The 17,804-nt window shown below is 47.7% G+C and overlaps 1 protein-coding gene and 1 long non-coding RNA gene across 3 annotated transcripts in view; one reads left to right on the top strand and one right to left on the bottom strand.

Moving 5' to 3' along the window:
- Positions 1-17,804, top strand: part of LOC119181735 (homeobox protein onecut) — a 202,079-nt gene that overhangs the window by 151,289 nt on the left and 32,986 nt on the right. The gene's annotated exons all lie outside the window — the stretch shown is intronic.
- LOC119181102 (uncharacterized) lies at positions 181-15,675 on the bottom strand. Its single transcript, XR_012886516.1, has 3 exons — positions 14,290-15,675; positions 4,599-4,720; positions 181-359 (listed from the first exon to the last, which is right to left on the bottom strand). It is a non-coding gene; the product is annotated as an uncharacterized LOC119181102 (long non-coding RNA).

The following is a 17,804-nucleotide window of genomic DNA, read 5'->3' on the forward strand; positions in this document are numbered from 1 at the left end:
TAAGCAAAGGCTTTCGTAGTGGTTGTGAGACAGTATGCAGCTCGGTCTAAAAAAAAAAGCCTCAATCACTAGTATGAGGAGTTATGTATGTTATGTTACCATGTTTTATATGTTGGCTTTGAGGGCATATTTCATGCTCCAACGTATGTTGCCATTACGAAGTCTCGAAAGGGGCAACAGTTTACGGCATTAATCGCTGTTTAATGATATTTTATTTATTTACGTTACGATTAGGGATACCTAAATAAACTTATGCACGCTGCTCCATTCGTTTCCATTGATGAACTATTGGTTCAGGGAATCAACTTCCTCTTCACGACGACCTCGAAGAAGTCGTCTTCACGGCATGGTGGAATAATCTGAAAAACAACACGTAGATTTGCATGAGCCGCTGATCAGCTGGATTCGCGGTGATAAAAGCAGCACACGACAACTAACCTGAGCAGCGGAAATAAAAACTTGCCTGGTCACGAGAGGTGACTCCTGTTTTTAGAGTGGCTAGAAAGTTGCCGGTGACAGACGAGTTTTTCGTGAGCGCTTTGCCTGTTTCGGAATTTTCGATTGAATGATTGCCGCGTAAGGCGTATAGTTCTGTGGCACGAGAATGACGGATAACCTGTGCGTCCCAGTTTCGTATAGTCGCGAAGGAAATAACACCGCGGCTATAGGAAATTGAACGTTGATTAGTTCTTTTTCTGTGGGCCATATGTTCGTTATTCAAGTGAAGAAGGCAGAAACTATATTCATAAGCATGCGCAGGATTCCCAATCAAGAGAAGAGGGGGGGGGGGTGAGGGGGCAAAGAGGTGTATCGCAACACCCCTCTCCCCCACTGACCCATATTAAGTCGATGTATGGTGGTGACTGTGCACCCCCTTTTCACAGGTAGTGGTGGTAGTGGTTAGAAGATGAGAAAAGGCACCTCATTTCTGCAACCCGGTCGGGAGCACGGCGCAGTGCCTCACAGGTGATTGAGGGAAAGGCCACCCCTATTCCAGTACCCTTCTTGTTCGCATGTGTGTGACTGTAGCGGAGGCAAACAAAAAAGGAGAGAGAGAGAGAGAGAGAGAGAGAGAGAGAGAGAGAGAGAGAGAGAGAGAGAAACAGCTGCTTGCGGTGAAGGGCGCATTTCGTGTCCAGTTTAGAAGCAAGCAACAAATCAGTTGCAAATGCAATTGATGATTCCGTGGCGATACGCTCTTTCATGCCTACAAATGGTAGCTATTGATATTACGCGGGAGTCCAGTATTTTCTTGAGCACAGCTGTCTTTAAAAAAAAAAAACCCTGAACTCGTAACGCCGCGCTGAATCTGCTAGCCTCTAGAGACAAATATTTTTTCGCTCTAAATCGGCGCTTGAGTCACAATGCAAACACGCTGTTCATAGTTCGACCACAGGTTGAAAAGTTTTCGGCGGCATTCACGTATACCGATGGCGCGGTGACCCTTGTCGAGGTCTGAAGCAAAGACTAGTCTCACTTTATTCTGGACTCCTCGGCGGGAAACTCAAAAGTCGGCCTTGTTTGCGCTTTCATTGAGGTTTTCCTCAGCGAAATCGCCTTGGCTATTACGCAATTTGGTGCTTACTAATTTCGACACAACAAGTGCTCTCAAAGCAAGTGGTTCATCTCGCAGAAGTAACGTCATTGGGGATATTAACGCATGATTGTAACATTACAAAACAGCTGTCATGACTTCTTACAACCTTTCCCATATTATTTTTGATACCTCTCTCTTGTATGATTGCTTCATTGATTCACACCCCCTTTCCCCTTCTTAAGTACAGGGTATCCAACCCGAGGCTTCCTCTGATTCACTTCCCTGTCTTTATTTCATCTTTCTCTCTTGCTCTCTACCTTTGTTGTACAGACAGCAACGTTCGTATCAGCTGGCTTACTTCATTTATTTTTTCTGTAAGCGTATCAAAAAAGCATGGACGGTCTCGTATCTAGCACGACAACGAAAATCGTAGCGTCAGTGCAGCGGTACACTTGAATGTCGCCCCATTGGAAAGTCGGCTGACACTCACCTGCAGCCTCAACGCAACGTAAGACAACGTGAATACATGATGTTTGTACTGGCTGTAATTTTTTTGCAACACTAATTGTGCGAGTTCAGCAATATAGTTCAATAAGTAACATTTCTAGCAGTTCAAACCGGTGATTCTTTGTTCTAATAAAACTACGTCATCGTATAAACGAATAGAAACCAGTGATGTGCGTCTTTCACGCTTATTTGAGCCTTATCGCGAACCACTTTAAAGCGCGGAAGACTGATGAAGTGAAACGGTGATGAAATACAGAAATACCGCCGTGGCGGGAAAATGACACCGATTGCGTTCACTTTTTTTCCCCGCTTGTAGTCCCGGTTTTTACGGAACTTGTTGCGTATCGCATGCTTAGTATTATCTGCACGGATCTCAGCTGTAGTCAGCTGTGTCTTCCTTTGGCGAAAATTCAGGCAAAATAAAGAGCAGTACGAAACCATAATCTCATGTCACTGCTTTCTTCGCCGTATTGTTTTAGACAAGTTAGACACTAACAGCTCGCATAGAAAAATACGAAATGCTCCTATAGTCACTAATTCTTGCGTGAACACTCTGTATCAAACTTGAAATAAAAAAACAACTTTTTTTGCGCTAGTGAGCACGAGGTCGTGGGTTCAATTTCCGATGGCGGCGGCCGCATTTAGGTGTGGGTGGAAAAAACACTCATGTATCACTTCGCTTTCGCGTTCAGCACCCGTAGAGGGTCCACATAATCCATTATCTCAAGTACTTTGTCGGCAATCGTATAGTAGTCTGTAAACGTTAGACCTCTCAATCAGATCTATCAATTCAAACACTTATTCAGTAGAAAACATAGTATCTGGTTACACGCTCAATTGATGCACAGCGCTCAAGCTAACAATTGCATTTAGGAGAGAGGCTGAGGCTATGAAGGTACGGAACATAAATACGAAGATCACCTCGACAACCGAGGAGCAAAGCTACAGTTGATCTAGGAGTGTTAGTAAAAAAAAAAAAGCTGAGGCAGTTGCCCCAGGCACGCCGAGCACAGTAAAAATAGCATGCCCATTTCTTCGCGACACCCAAGAAATCCTTTCGTGGTGACGTCACTTGAGAACAGTGGTCTGAGCTTAACTACCGGCGTCACAGTACTAACAGACTATAGGAAACGATAGTTTAAGCTACACAACATTTCTATGAACTTCCCGAACACACAGCGACACAAACGAAGATACACATATTGCGGAAGGGCGGGCCGCACTAAATCTAAAATTTTTACGAATGAAATCGTGCATGTGCGAAGCGATAACGTGCGGAAAGGTTCAAAAATACCACTCTTTCGCTGCACTCATGGCACATAACACGCAAAAAAAATGAAAACACCAAATTTGCACCGAATATTTTTCGGAACATGCAGCCAGGGCTACTTTCTGATTTTGTGCTCTGATTATTTGCTCCCTCGTTTTATCGTTCATGAGAATAGCAGGGCAGACCCGAACGAATAGCACTAACTTCAACTTTTAAGGGTTTCAAATATCTTACATGGTCTGATCCCGAAGCGTACGTATGTTGTAACATGCGTAGTTGTATCAGACTAGCAAAGTTTTGTCGTCGAAGCTTGAAAAAAAAAAAGGATATGCTTGAAGCGAAACACCATGCAGAACGGCATCCTACGAAGTGAACATATTTGAACTAACCTGAGGTGTTGAATGATTAATGCAGACTTACCCCCGTATTCACAAACGCTCCTCGACTCGACTTTCACCCTTCACTTGACAGAACTGAGCACTGCGCCACCACTCGGCTGAAAATGACGCTGCGCTGCTGAAGAATCGCAGCAGACTATCGCTGATATGCAGTGACTTGCCGTATCTAGAGGTGGCACTCCGATCGGCTTTCTCGAGTGAAGGCGAAGCGTTCAGTGAAGGGAGGTTTTAGAATACGGGGGTTACAAATGTATTGAAGGATGTAGTGGCGAAAGTTATTTCGTTGGTTCTGATCAGTAGCACTGACAGTTGAACGAGTTGGTGTGGATCCTTGGTTAAGAACGGCGCAACGCGTCTCGTATTCTTGCGCCGTTTTTAACCATGGTTTCTGATTATTTCGGTTACTTAACGCTCGCCAAAGTGTCGGAGCCGTAACGCTCGTTATCGCAATCGTGTCGACGGAATGTGACTCGCTCGACAGCGAGTCGAAGCCGCGACGTTTGCGTTTAGTAGCGGGATAATAGGGAGCTTTAGAATAGCGCACCGCGAGCCCTTGCGGTGAGGTCGCTACCACTATACGCATGCGTCGTAACGCGAGTCGGCGTTCGCGTTCGCGGACCGCACGCAGAAAATCTGAAATTGCGTGCGGCGATCGCGGCCCGCATGTGGCCCGCAAGCGCTGGTTTAGAGGCTACAATGTCGCTGCGATCCTGCGTTGCGGTGCAGCAGGGCAAACGCTATTCTAAAACTCATATGGCGCCCGCAACGCCCGCAGCGCTTGCAAATGGTATTCTAAAACTCCCCAATAATGGCTGCCGCGCCACGTCGCCGTTACGAAGACTACGTGCAAAAAAAAGCCTACTGGCTGAAGAGGGATCTGACTTACCGAAGAGCAGCGTACACGTAGATCTGTCAATTTTGCAAGGGCTTGGCTTTCGTGATCAACCACAAATCAGTTGTCTTCCGGTCGTGTCCCCAATTTCCGACAGTCGTTGCGGCGCCGCAACTCTGAAAAAAAAAAGTATAGGGAACACTAAAGTTTCGCGTTTAGTAGTTGAACGCAATAGTGCTATTCTGTTCCTGATTTATTTATTTATTTATTTATTTATTGATATGTGGGGTTTAACGTCCCAAAATCACCATATGATTATGAGAGACGCCGGAGAGGAGGCCTCCGGAAATTTCGCCCACCTGGGGTTCTTTAACGTGCACCCAAATTTGAACACACAAGCCTACAACATTTCCGCCTCCATAGGAAATGCAGCCGCCGCAGCCGGGATTCGATCCCGCGACCTGCGGGTCAGCAGCCAAGTACCTTATCCACTAGACCACCGCGGCGGGGCTATCCTGTTCCTAGTGCGTACTTCAAACACTTAGTGCGTGAAACCTTTTCGAATTTGCTAGGCACCCACTACGTGGCCTTTGGGAAATAGACGCAGTAGCGTGTGCGCCTTTTGTAGTGGGTGACCGTCTTTGAACCATGAAGTCACATGGTAATCACATGTTCTGACGCCCGCTGGCAATGCGCGCTTGTACCACGCATTAATACTGCAATATTTCATGTCGCATTGTGAAGCCTGTATACAGGACGCGTGTGTTTGTAAAGCGTATAAAAAAGCTACTTTCACTGCATTTTCAAGTAGAGGAAGTTTTTTTCCCTGAATTTACAAGCAGACGCCTGGACGTGTGATAAAACTTCCACTTGCCACGCAAATGACTCTGGTTTGGTCTTCACTCTGACCCAAGATATTTTAATCGTTTATTTTATTTGCATCATTCTCGGTTTCTCAGTCACGCATAAGATGTTAATTTTTCGCTCACAGTGAACGGAGCCGGAATTTCTGCTAACAATCCCTTTAACGCTGTCACGATAAAAAAAACAGATGGTGATCGCAATACGTTATTTGAGGACATTTCTTTCTTGCGCAGCACGTTGGGAAAAACACGGAAAAGCGCACAGATTGGTGTTCATTTTACACAACACTTATTGATCGTAGTCATGAACGTTTATCGCGTCTCGTAAATTCTACCCGTATACTTAGAGCGATATCAACATCAAAATGAGTCTGCAATAGATTTTCCATGGTCGCCCACTGAATTCGTCACCGCGAGAATCATTGGTAACTTTCATCTTGACACCGCTAGCTGAATCATGATCAACTTCATCTTCATTTTGAGAGAGCCGCAGTTACTGTTTCATTCATATTTCTGGCTATCTGTAGTTCAGATACGGTGATTCGCAGCAACACAGTAATGTGTCGCTTCCCTGCATTTATGCCGACCTTCCGTCACTTCCAAGGCACAAGGTGGCAAAGCACGTTTTGCTCAGTTGCGCGATGCTCAGGAGATCTCGTTGCTTGCGAATAAGTACAGATCGCGATATGTATAATCGTCAACTCCGCTATGAATATCGGTGCGCACGCCCATACGGCCCGCCGATGACCCACAACCGGCGGACTCTTTCCGTTCTTTTGCTCGTTTGGGACCATCACTGTCGCCCACATCGCGTTTTCCATGTGCCGCCGAAGACAATGCCATCTGTCCGACGCGGCCACTGGGACGCGAGGAAACCACCGCGGCAATCGCTTATACATCGCTTTCCTCGGCGTTTCTGGCGATCGCACGCATCGCTTAGCACCGAGAAAGCCCAAAAACTGCGGCCCTTTCTTTTTTTTCCCCTCATGCCAGATATCCGCGGCTATGTCACCAAACGAGCACTGGGCGACAGAGCAGAGACACATCTTGCCAGCATCGGCTAATGGAGATGCCATCTGGGTTCGCCGTGGGAAGGGAAAACAGTAAAAAAAAAGTGTGTGTGTGTGGGGGGGGGGGGGGACCGTTTCAAGACATTTTATGTCCTCAATCGTACCCACGCGTTGCTGCGACGTTCTTTTGTCAGCCACGGGGTCGGAGTGCCTCCAAGAGTTGTATAGCCTGCCGCCAATTAAAGCGCCATCCCGCGAAAAAGCGAAGAAGGCGGCGTGGAGAGGCCAAGTAGCATGCACCAACGTACTACAATGAAAGAAAGATAAGGGACGTACTACGCCTTGCCAGCGTGCGTCTTCTGGTGCGTCTCGGACGCGCTGGAGCGAGCGTGGACGGATCTGATGGATGCGTTGTCGCACGCCCACTGTCCACGGACGCGACAAACCCCGTTCTTCAGCGCGTTCTGTTCCGTATGCCGCATGTGATGAAATCGTTTTCTTTTTCGCGAAGCGGCTCCACGCGTAAATATTGTTCCTGCGCGAAGTCTTGTCGTTCTTGACTAATTCGAATCGACATGAACTCGGATCGTCTCGAGACGAATTCGAAACCATGGGACATGCTTGGAAGCTTTAGCACTGAGTTCTAGAAATAATACGAGCCAGGCGGGCGCCGACGACGTATTGAATGCTTAAGAGTTCGTGAAAATATGGCGCGTAATTTCGGACACGAACGACGAGCATAAGTCTCTCCTACTTGGAAAATCTTCGGCACGCACAAGTTTTCCAGCGCGAGCTTGGGAGCTTTTACCACACAGCTTGAAACATGAAAGTGGGATTAGGCGTTTACTTGCAGCTAATAAACGTCGTGCATTTCTCAGATATGCATTGAATGCCTTTCACGTCACGATTGCAAGGCGCGCCTTGTCTCTGGAAGCTAGATTTCTGCAAACGTTCACGGCTATTGAAAAGTGAAAACTCTGGATCGAAGAACAAGGTTTTCTTTAAAGGCACCGTGTACGCGTCAGAGCGAAACTTTATCTCAGAGATAATTTCATGGTTTTTCGCATCGAGCGTCGACTCGGATTAAATTTCAAATGTTTTCTCTCACACGTCAAGCAAACTCAAGAGAGAGAGAATAAAAAGAGGGAAGAGCAAGAAGATAAACCAGAAATTGGGGCATCCGTTTTGCTACCCTGCACTAAGGGAAAGGGGAATGTGGAAGAAATATGAGAAAGAAAGCGAAGAGCAAAAACACACTGACGTGCGTACAAACCTAGTTTTCGTGCGACGTAACATGTCAAGTACACTACGAAATACTTCTTTGTGCACTGATTATTAGATAAAGCAGGCAAACGCGGCTTCTGCGACGTCAGTGGTCAAAATTATGCCTCATTTCAACATAGATATAAGCTTGGAGAGCGCTCCGCAGAAATTCTGTAGCCAGATAAGCGTACTCTTACAGAGATCGCTGCGCGATCCTCTACGATATCGGTACGTCCGTGCTCGTTCTTCACTTGAAGCAGCCAATTTACCGGTGCGGCAGTTTAAATGTAACCCTTCTCACGTTTTCACACGGTCTTTCAATTCTGTGGTAGATATAGAGCATCTCGCGACATTTTGAGTGGCACTAACACAGAGTTTGCACTAACGGAGCAGCAGCATTCTGGATGACTGACATATTGCCGCACTCCTTTGTCAAGTTTTGTTATCGCCCCGTTGCACGTGTGAGTGCTACGTAACTCAAACCGCGCTGATGGACTAAGAACCACCGTGATAACCGTATAACCTTCTGATGCGATTACGCGCACAATGCGAACATTAGATATTGTTCTGGAACATACGTTACCACTATAGCGATACCGCAGGAACATTCGTCGGCACATGCATAAATGCCGACGCGCATCGCCGCTTGTGCAGTTGATTGGTGGCCGACGTCGAGTTCGCCGCTATCAGTGGCAGCGTGTGTCGCTGTAATCTGTCTTTACGTTCACCGGTGACAGGTTCGGCCAAATAAACAGTTTTATCTTGTATCTACAGTCTGCTCCCTTCGTCGACGGCACGTGACAATATTCTCGTGGGTGCTGTCTCGTTATGGTTGGGCTTAAAGCGTTTAGACCTTTGTCGTGCAGCGAACGTAGCCAGGCTGATGACGACGAAAGCTTTTAGAACTTAAGCCAAGGTGGGAGAAATGCGCAACGCTGCATTAACACTTTCTATTCGATGCCGGCAGATCACTAAGGGAAGGCAGACAAAAAATGGTAGCGTTCGAAAAGAGCAGATGAACACCATTCACAAACGATCTAAACGGCCTAAGAGGTAGCTTTATTATACATGACATGCACAGCACTATACCTGCTTTACTGGAGGTCTAACCCAAGCATTTAGAATTGCCGTATACTCACTCACGGGCCGTGCTTATCGAGTAATAATTGTACGGTAGCACCTTAAAGCTATGGCGATTTACGTGCTAAAAGTACGATATGATTGTGAGGTGCGTGATAGTGGAAGACTGAGGAAATTCGGACCACCTATAGTGTTCTGTAACGCGCACTGATGTGGCGCAGTACACGTGCGTCCTCCATTACCTAAATGCAACCGCCATTGCCAGAATCGAACCCACGACTCTCGTTTCAGTCGCCGGGCTTGACAGGAGGCAGAATTGGTTCCTCTCGCATCTCATCCGGTGTTCGCTAATTACTCATGCAAGTCTGATTTGTGCCGAGTTTTACGCGTGAATACAGGTACTACTGTTTTCTCATATCTGCGGTACGCATTAAGATAATCTATATATTTTCACGCAAAACTCACTTGAAGTGCAAATCATGCATAAATTGCTTTATAAAAAACGTCACTCTTTTTCTTTTTTTTAGTGTTCGCACCTACGGGTACCATTAATAGGGTACCCGTAGGTGCGAACACTGAACTAACTTTGCTAGAACTTCAGTTGGTTGTTAACGTCGCGAAGTTTACTTCGCACTTACGAATACTCTAACAGTGCCGGTATACCGAATCATGGTGAGACTGTACGCGTGGAAAACAGGACAGAGAGAACAAGGCAAAGAACAGACGCTGTCCGAGTGTCCCGTTTCCGGCCCGACCAGTATGCGAATTCATTACTGAAATACATCTGTTGGGATGGCGCAGACTATCTGAAACGTTTCCATGCACTTCGACAATGCCGTATTCCGAGTTGCCAACGATTACGAAATATATACGCATTTTCTTATTTCGCCAACAATCTTGTTTCTAGACAGTCGAGATCGACTGAGGCCTCCACGTAGCCTTACACTGCGGTACTCAGAGATTTATCGTTCCTTGCGTAGGATACGCTATTTTCGTAACTCAGTGCGGGTACCCAAGAGGATAGCGTACGACGCATGCGCTGTGGCCACGAACACTAACGCTAAGCTTTGCGTGTGCCATTCTGAAACTACCTAACACACACATTTAGTTGGGCGTCCGCAAGCTTTGCGGACGCAGCCTGCCAGCTATATATAAGGGGGATTTAGAACAGCGCAACGTAAAGATTTGCGTTTGCATTGTACATAAATCGTACGCTAACCTCTTGCGGGCTTCCTTTCAGTGGTGAACTCTAACGCTATGCCCACAAGCTTTGCGTACGGTATTCTAAAGCTCGCTACTTCCGATGGCGGGCTGCGCCCGCAAAGCTGTTGCTGACGCTCAACTAAATCTGTCCGGTTTTGGGGCTTGCGGCGTTTGAAAGAGTTATCATTGCTACTTTGCGTACAACTTTCAAAACTACGTTTGACGTCTCACGGTGACGGCGCAAAAAGAATTTTTCATGCGTGTGACGCAGTGAACTAAAAGAGACGTCTATTGAGCGACGAAATATGATTAGCTCATTTGAATGTACCACCTAAACAAAAATGTGAAGATACATTCTTCCTTTCTGCATTCACAAAACAAGTTTACTAATGGGGTGCCGAATATATGAAGTCATCTTAAGCATTTGAAGACATAAACGTTCATAACTTTCTCGGATTGGACAGCATTGCGCTTTGTAGTCTGATCGTTTAGTGTTTTCTTCGTGGAACGGCGTTCCGCTCTCCCATATAAGAGCAACAAATCGTTGAGCACTTTCCCTAAACGCACACAGGCTTTGCGTTACACATAATTGCTCAACCCATCGAGTTGTACAGCCGTACGAAATACATTACAAACACACTATTTGTTTCATGATAGAAAGTGAAAAAAAATGGATTGAATTCTTTCGCATTGGTGACGACAAGATGAACTCCCCACTTCAACGACAGTCCAATATCAATAGATATACATGACATTGTGTCCCAATTTAGCTACATGGCATTCCATATTATAGCCTAAGGAAAAGAAGTTCCTTTAGAGCACTCATTATAATGATAAATCATTAGACCTTCAGCTATTATACAAAAAAGACTGCGAGATGACTATACCAGACTATCGTTATTCGAACATTAACAGGAAAAGAACCAACGAAGAAAACTAAATTTGACGGTATTCATGTGTGCATGAAACGGTTGCGTACGGTTGGCTTGTGGCTGATGTTCTTTGATGAAAATTTGACTGGCTTAAAATGTCTAGGCATGGCATATTTGCCATATGTGACGTACGCTAGGAAACCTGAAAGTCCCTTGTCGCGGATACTATATGTATATTCGCCATTTAGCGCCGTAACCAGAGCCGTACTTGGCTTATTGTTGCATTGCTCTCCGACGCACACATTTTTTTGCGTAATTGTGCGTTTAACTTCCCCCAAAGAACAGAAAATGAAAACAAAAGTGCGCTAACCTTACTTTCGGAAGCACCGTTCGACATGTCTTGTCGCAACAAGCTGATCGACGTGGCTGCAGCCATATATTACTCAGACCTTATCAGTCCAGCTTCCCGAATCCGCATTGGAAAATGCATAATCAGTCAAACCACACATTTGAATAATAATAGTATTGGTTTAACGTCCCAAGACAGAGATACGATTATGAGAGACGCCGTAGTGGAGGGATCCGGAAATTTTGGACCATCGGTGTTCTTCGACGAGCGCGGACATTGCACAGTACGTGTGCCTCAACCGTTTCGCATCCATAGAAATACGACCACCGCGGCTGTAGGAATCGAACCCGCGACCTTCGGTTCAGCAGCCGAGCATCCTAGCTGCTATATACACCACAGCAGTGGTTAAACAAAAAAAAGACACATTTTAGAAGCACGCCTGCGAAATGTTTTAAACTTACTGCATTTGTGGAGGATGCGTTTCAAGAGGTTTTAGAATGGCATACCGTTTATGTTCCGCATGATTGGTCGTTCCTTTTTGACGTCAATTCATTGCTGATTGCTCATCTGGCCGCCCATTCGTGAACGTTGCTAAACGCGCGACCTTCAAGCCGCTGTCTCAAATCGAATGCTCGAACAGTGGGCGCCGCGCTGCCCGGAAAGTATGCGTTCTATAGCACAGCTGGAAACTTGTGGATGATCGTTTGAAACTTGATGCCGCGAATGTTCTCGAACGAGATATTCGACTATTCTGAACCCTCAAATACCGACGCCTGGCCATACGGCAACGAGAGTGAAGGCTTCACAGGTCACTACAACGAGAAATAATCTCCGAGACTAAGGCTCGACGCGGTTTGATTAAATATACGTGCCTTGGTGTCTGCACCGGTGACGACCGTTTTGTCTACCCTGGTTACATTCTTTAAGAAGCTAACGTGAAGCCAAGACACTGCATTTATTTTTCGCTATCGCTATCCGTAAATGTCCTTTACGCATCCGGATGATATTCACAGCGAAACCTTGTGCATGCCGTGCTGCATTTCAAACATGTGTACTTGTTTCACTCTCACGACAACCATGATACGAAGTTACTGCTACATTATGTCGTGTTTATCTTTGTATAACAATGCAATGTTTGGAAGAAGGAGACCCTACAGACGGTATCGCACTTCGTTCCACACTTCTCAAGGTATTAGTTTCAGTTTACAACAACCGATGCCACCAAAGAGTATAACGCGCACTTAATGTGTAAATGTTCGTTGCACAACCATCTCTTTTGCATTTGGAAATCGGCAACGAGATGTTAAAAGGGAGGCGACAGAGGAGCACCAACGTTGATTACTTGGTCCTACGCCCACGGATATGGCCAACTGAGAACTTACGGACGAAGCATCACAGGGGCCCGTCCAATGTGCAGTTTCTCCCTTTTCGCAAATAAGTGCTATAAACGCATGTCAGTAGAGCAACATTGTCTATATGTATCACTCCAATCCTTCAACCTCACGCCTGTTTTTTGTCTGCGTGAGGTAGCTGCTGGAAGCTCGGCCCTGATCTTAACGCAAACCACTGGAATATCTCACTGAACGGGGCTAAATGTCTCTAAGCGTGTGACAAACCAGAGTAAAGATTATTTAAATTGGGCTCGCTCAAAGCTGATCTGAGAAGTTTGTCTTGACGCGAATCGACGGTGGTATCTCAGTTCCAACGTTTTGTCCCCGATAAGGATGGCTTGAAGAAGAATATAACAGTGTAATATAAGCCATTCTTATTACTTTGGTGTGGCTTTAGTGCTTGATTTCCGTTGCTGATTACTTCCCACAGTTTGGCTTCCGCCGTGCTGTTCTCGCTCCGTCAATTTAACAGCCGGGCATGTTGCAGTAAACTGCTTCAGGACGAAGAAATGGTTGGATCATCGATGCATGAAGAATGGACCGATCCCCGGAAGTACTGAATGCTTCAGCCAATCGCGACATGGGACATATCATTAGCGAAGTGGACTGACCAGGCCTACGAAAAAAAAAAAACATTTCGTGAATTGAATAGCAGTAGCGCGACTAACCTCTCCGATGGGATAAAACTTGCAAACGTACACTTTAGCATATACGGTATGATTCTCGAGATGAACAATTAGTGCTACTTATGATGATCTCCGAGAATCGCGCACCTGAAATTGATTGGAGTGCCCCACGTAAAATGCTCATGAGAGAAGTACCGTTCTGCTGCATTTTCCGAGAAAAAAAAACAAGACAAAAAGCCCAAAAAAAGAAGAAAATGGAGCGCTTATGGACGTTGCTCACGCAAGGGTGCTCCGATTAAATGCTGCACGCATACGCTCTTTTTTTTTTCTCTTCGTCCGAGCCAAATAGATTATGGAAATTTTTGTTCTCGAAGTTCGTAGTCTCGTCCTTGAAGCCCTTCGGCGTAGCTTCAAGACCGTTTAAGCTGTCTACACTTAAGCACTTTTGAGAGAGCCACCACCTTTCGGGAACAAGGATATAGTCCCTACTTCTCGGAAAAAAAAAACTGTCCCAGCGATGCCGTTCCAGCGACACGTCAAAACGAGCTAAACCAGCGACTTGTTTTCTAAAATAACAAGAGGATAGCCTCTCCTTTTTCTATACTGCGGGGAAAATTTGAAAAAAAAAATCGTGAATGTGAAGAAAAATATGGGGAGACCCGGCGTGATCTCTTCAATCTAGCGTTTTTTTTTTGTGTGCGTTTGTCATTCTACAGGATTAAAAGATCAACGAAGAAAAGTTTACTCTCGGAAAGAAAAAAAAAGACCACTAAAGAAGGACGCCTCGGCCACACCAAATGAGAGAATATAAGCAAGTTCCGGAAGCTACGCCTCGAACGGGGTATCATTGACTTCTCGCCAGCGCGTGCGGCTGTGAGCGGGGCGACTCGGTCGCGCTGACGGCGACTGAGCAAGGAAAGGGTAACAGAGTCTGTGAGACAGCGCGTTTGATGGACGAGCTGCTCAGTGATGCGCGGCTCGTGCGAGACGGGCCACGCGGATTAAGCGCCGATACCCGAAGCACGGCGAAAGTCATCGGCTTTATAAATTTAAACGCCCGCTGCGAAGGACGAACGCAAGCCACTTACCGCAGCTGGTTCGTCGCCCATCGAGAGGAACCGTCCCTCTCTATCCTCTTCCCTTCTTCCCTCGCGCGCTCCTCCGGGAATCCCGCGTAAGTTCTTCTTCATTCAGCGCCGAGGAGGGCGCATTAGAAGAAGACGTATCCATGGCTGGAATGAGATGGTAACTCGGGTGAGTTGGTATCGCTTTGTCGCGCTGTCTAAACGGAGCACGATTCGTGGTGATCCGAGGTTGAGTCCCTCAGTGGTAGTACTTGCTCTCGCTAGGCCTCGATTGTCCGCCGTCCAGAAGCCAAGACATGTGCCCTTGTCACTGGCAATTGTCCTCGATAACGTTCCGGGTACTTCGAGAAGTCTTGTCGGAGACGAAGACGCCATAGAAGTAGCAACAGATGATTTCATTCGAAGACGACCAGAAGGGCCCAAGAAACGACGAAAGGTCTTGGTCTTCCAGTCCTGGCGTGAAAAGGACCGCTTTCCGCCGATTTGTCAGATTTCACTCTCTGGACAGAGTAAAGTTCACCATAACATACGTCGAGAGGTCGCCATGTGCGTCAAGGGAGTACATTGTCTGGCAATTAGGAGTGTTGCGCTTGGACGAAGAGCTTCACTTCTGAGCTGTATGGAGGAAAGAAACCTCGGTCTCGTTGTTGGTTCAATGCCATCACACTGCTGCCCACGGAAGTCAGGGGTTGCCGAGGTTATGACAAAAGCTGCACCTCCAAAAAGGGCGTTCCGTAAGGGTGTAATGAACGGAAGATGCAGCAGCTGTTTGAGATGACAAGATGCATCTGGTCCTTCTATGACGAATGAAAGTTCGTTGGAGAGTGGGCTGTCGCAGGTGAGGGACAATCCACTTAGCGATAACAGATCACTGCATCGACGATTTCACTCCGAGGCTGGGTATATGCCTCCTGATGAAGCGTTTGGCTCGAAACAAGGCCTACCCATGGCACTCACGAACTGAGCGTTTGGTTGCTCCGGAGTCTCCGAACCTGCGCGTTGACACAAACGAAGCCTCGTATGCGTCGCTGTTCGCTCCGGAAGACAGCTCGTACGCCCACATGCGTAATCCACGTTCGAAGTCGTGTCTTCGACGGAAGACTCAGCAACGGAACTGCACTTCAAGGAAGGACTTCGCTCAGTGGGGTCGCTCCTCTTCCTCGGGGAGGAAGTTTTTGGCGCCTGTGCCCCCGTGGACGGTTCGCGCGCTCCGCTAGTGTGGCAACTGGCACGCCAGCGACAACGGGAGAAGGCTTTTGTGGGCTGCCCGGCCGTGCCGAAGGCGGCACGGCGAGCCAAGCCTGCAGATGCACGTATCCGAATTCGATATCACATGATCAATCATTTCGATTTTGGTGTGTGTGTGTGTGCGGCGGGGGGGTACGTTTTCTCCCGTCCGCTCGTTGCATCGACTAATCCCCTCTTCCCAGCGCTTGCTTTTTCACGAGCTTTTCCTCTAACGATCCAATCGACCGAAAAAAGGGAAAAAAGAGCCGAACGCGTATGACGGCAAAGGCGCGGCAGCGGCAAACAGCAACCCGAGGGGTTCCCCGTTGGTTGGGGGGGCTGCTTTGTGGGTGTGGTATTATGGCGTGAGCGAGAAAAAAAATTAGACGAGTCATAATCTTGCCGCGCATCGTACACGTTGGGCCCGACGCTCAGACCCCTGTTTGTATCTCGTTCTCTCATTGCAGACGCTCACAGACGCAATGAGAGGCCTGTGCTGCGATGCGCCGCTCCCGCCCTGTGAGTGGAAATGGAACGGGCTGTCCTCTCGAAACTACTATCCCCATCCCTCGATCCTCAGTCTTGCCATAAGAGCCTTGAAATGGAACCCTATGTGCGACGTCTGTATCTATACGCCAATACTGCACGGGCCTCCTCCCCTTTCCTCTTGATGTTTTGGCCGATGTTCATGAGGATGACTATGGCGTCAGCATGCGCGCAAAAGGCATGTTTTTTATTGGCCGGGGGCCTTTTTAGTGAGCGCAGTGGCAAAGAACGCTGTCTTGCTGCTCCGTCTGTGTACGGCTTTTGCGTAGCTACCTGCTTCTGCGATTGTAAAGCCTGTGGAACGGATTCTAAAGGGACGTACAACGGTCCCAAACGTGGTTACCAGGCGAGTCGTTACCACGGCTTGCTCGCAGTCTCAAGCCGTTACGACCCCGGTACCGCGGGCTCGACTGTCCCGACGCGGTACTGCCTCGCGACTGACACCCCGAGGACGGGTGCTGTCGTACTTTGGTCACGTGACAGCTCACCTCTCACAAAGCCTCCTTTCCTCGTCTCCCTGTTTGCTTTAGAGAGCTTCTACTCTCCCCCCTTTCACGAACGTGCAGACACCGCTTTGCGCGGACGTACGGACCAATCGGAAATCGTTTCCTCGAAGCCGTTCGAGGTCTCCCATTGGCCCGTAACGCTGCCCGTGCCGACTCGGGGGGTGGAGCCTGTTGCCAGTCTGGCAATAACCCCACGTGTTTTCGCAGTCGGCTGTTTCTGCCCGCGAGAAGGCGCTCGATAAGTTCGTTCCTCGGCATCGCACGGTTCCCGCCGCCGAAAGGCAGCCTCCTTCTCACCCGATATCGGAACTTCTCCATCCGCTATTGAAGTACTCAACCTCTCGCCTTCTCCTACGAGAGAGAAGAGAGCGGGAGAGAGCGAAAAAAAATCTTTCTCGGAACCCACAACACAGCGCTTCGGCACCGGCTCTCGTACAAAACACGCAGGAACAAAACGGCCGGGTGCACAGTCCTGGCACATCGACTGCCATACCCTCTCTTCTTCGTCCTGACAAACTTTGGCGCGCCGGGCTCGGCGCGGGTTCCCATGGATTTTTCGATCGGCCCTAGCCGAGAGTCTGTGTGCCGAGATCGATGATTTGCATTATTACGGGTCGATAGAAAATCGAACCGACTTAATTCTGTTTTTTTTTTTTTTTGCCACCAGCCCCAACCTTTTATCTTTCTCTTTCGGCATTGCCCGCTTGTCCCTCGTACGTCAGTCGTTTTCTTCCCTTGCCCGCCTTTAGTCACTGTGCGCGAGAAACGACGGGCCCACATTGATCACCACTGGAGAAGTAAAGTGAAATAAAAGTGCCACACGGAAGATACATATATACGCAAAAAAAATTGAGGATAAGGCAAAGGCCTGGAGGACATACGTGCAAAAAATAAATAAATAAAGAAGCGAACGCATTGGGGGGGGGGGGAAGCGGAGTTTGAAGGCAGAAAAATGTGCGAGGACGCTTGATTAAAAGCTACTGCTGAGCTAGACAAAAGAGGGGGGAAGGGTTGGGGGAAATAATGAAATAGTCCGAAAGTATGGTGCGCATGTATTTGAGTGTCTCTGTATACTTGAACGGGACATTGGGAGAGGGGGGGGCACAAGGGGGAATCCCAAACTCGCTATCGCGTTTCGGATGTGGACCCGTGTTCTCCGCATACAGAGGCGGGTATGTGTGCCGCCTCTGTTGCGCCTGCTAGAGTTTGGGGATGGTAGGGTACACTGACGGCGATATG

This window comes from Rhipicephalus microplus, chromosome 10 (genome assembly GCF_043290135.1).
Source record: "Rhipicephalus microplus isolate Deutch F79 chromosome 10, USDA_Rmic, whole genome shotgun sequence".
Lineage (NCBI taxonomy): Eukaryota > Metazoa > Arthropoda > Arachnida > Ixodida > Ixodidae > Rhipicephalus > Rhipicephalus microplus.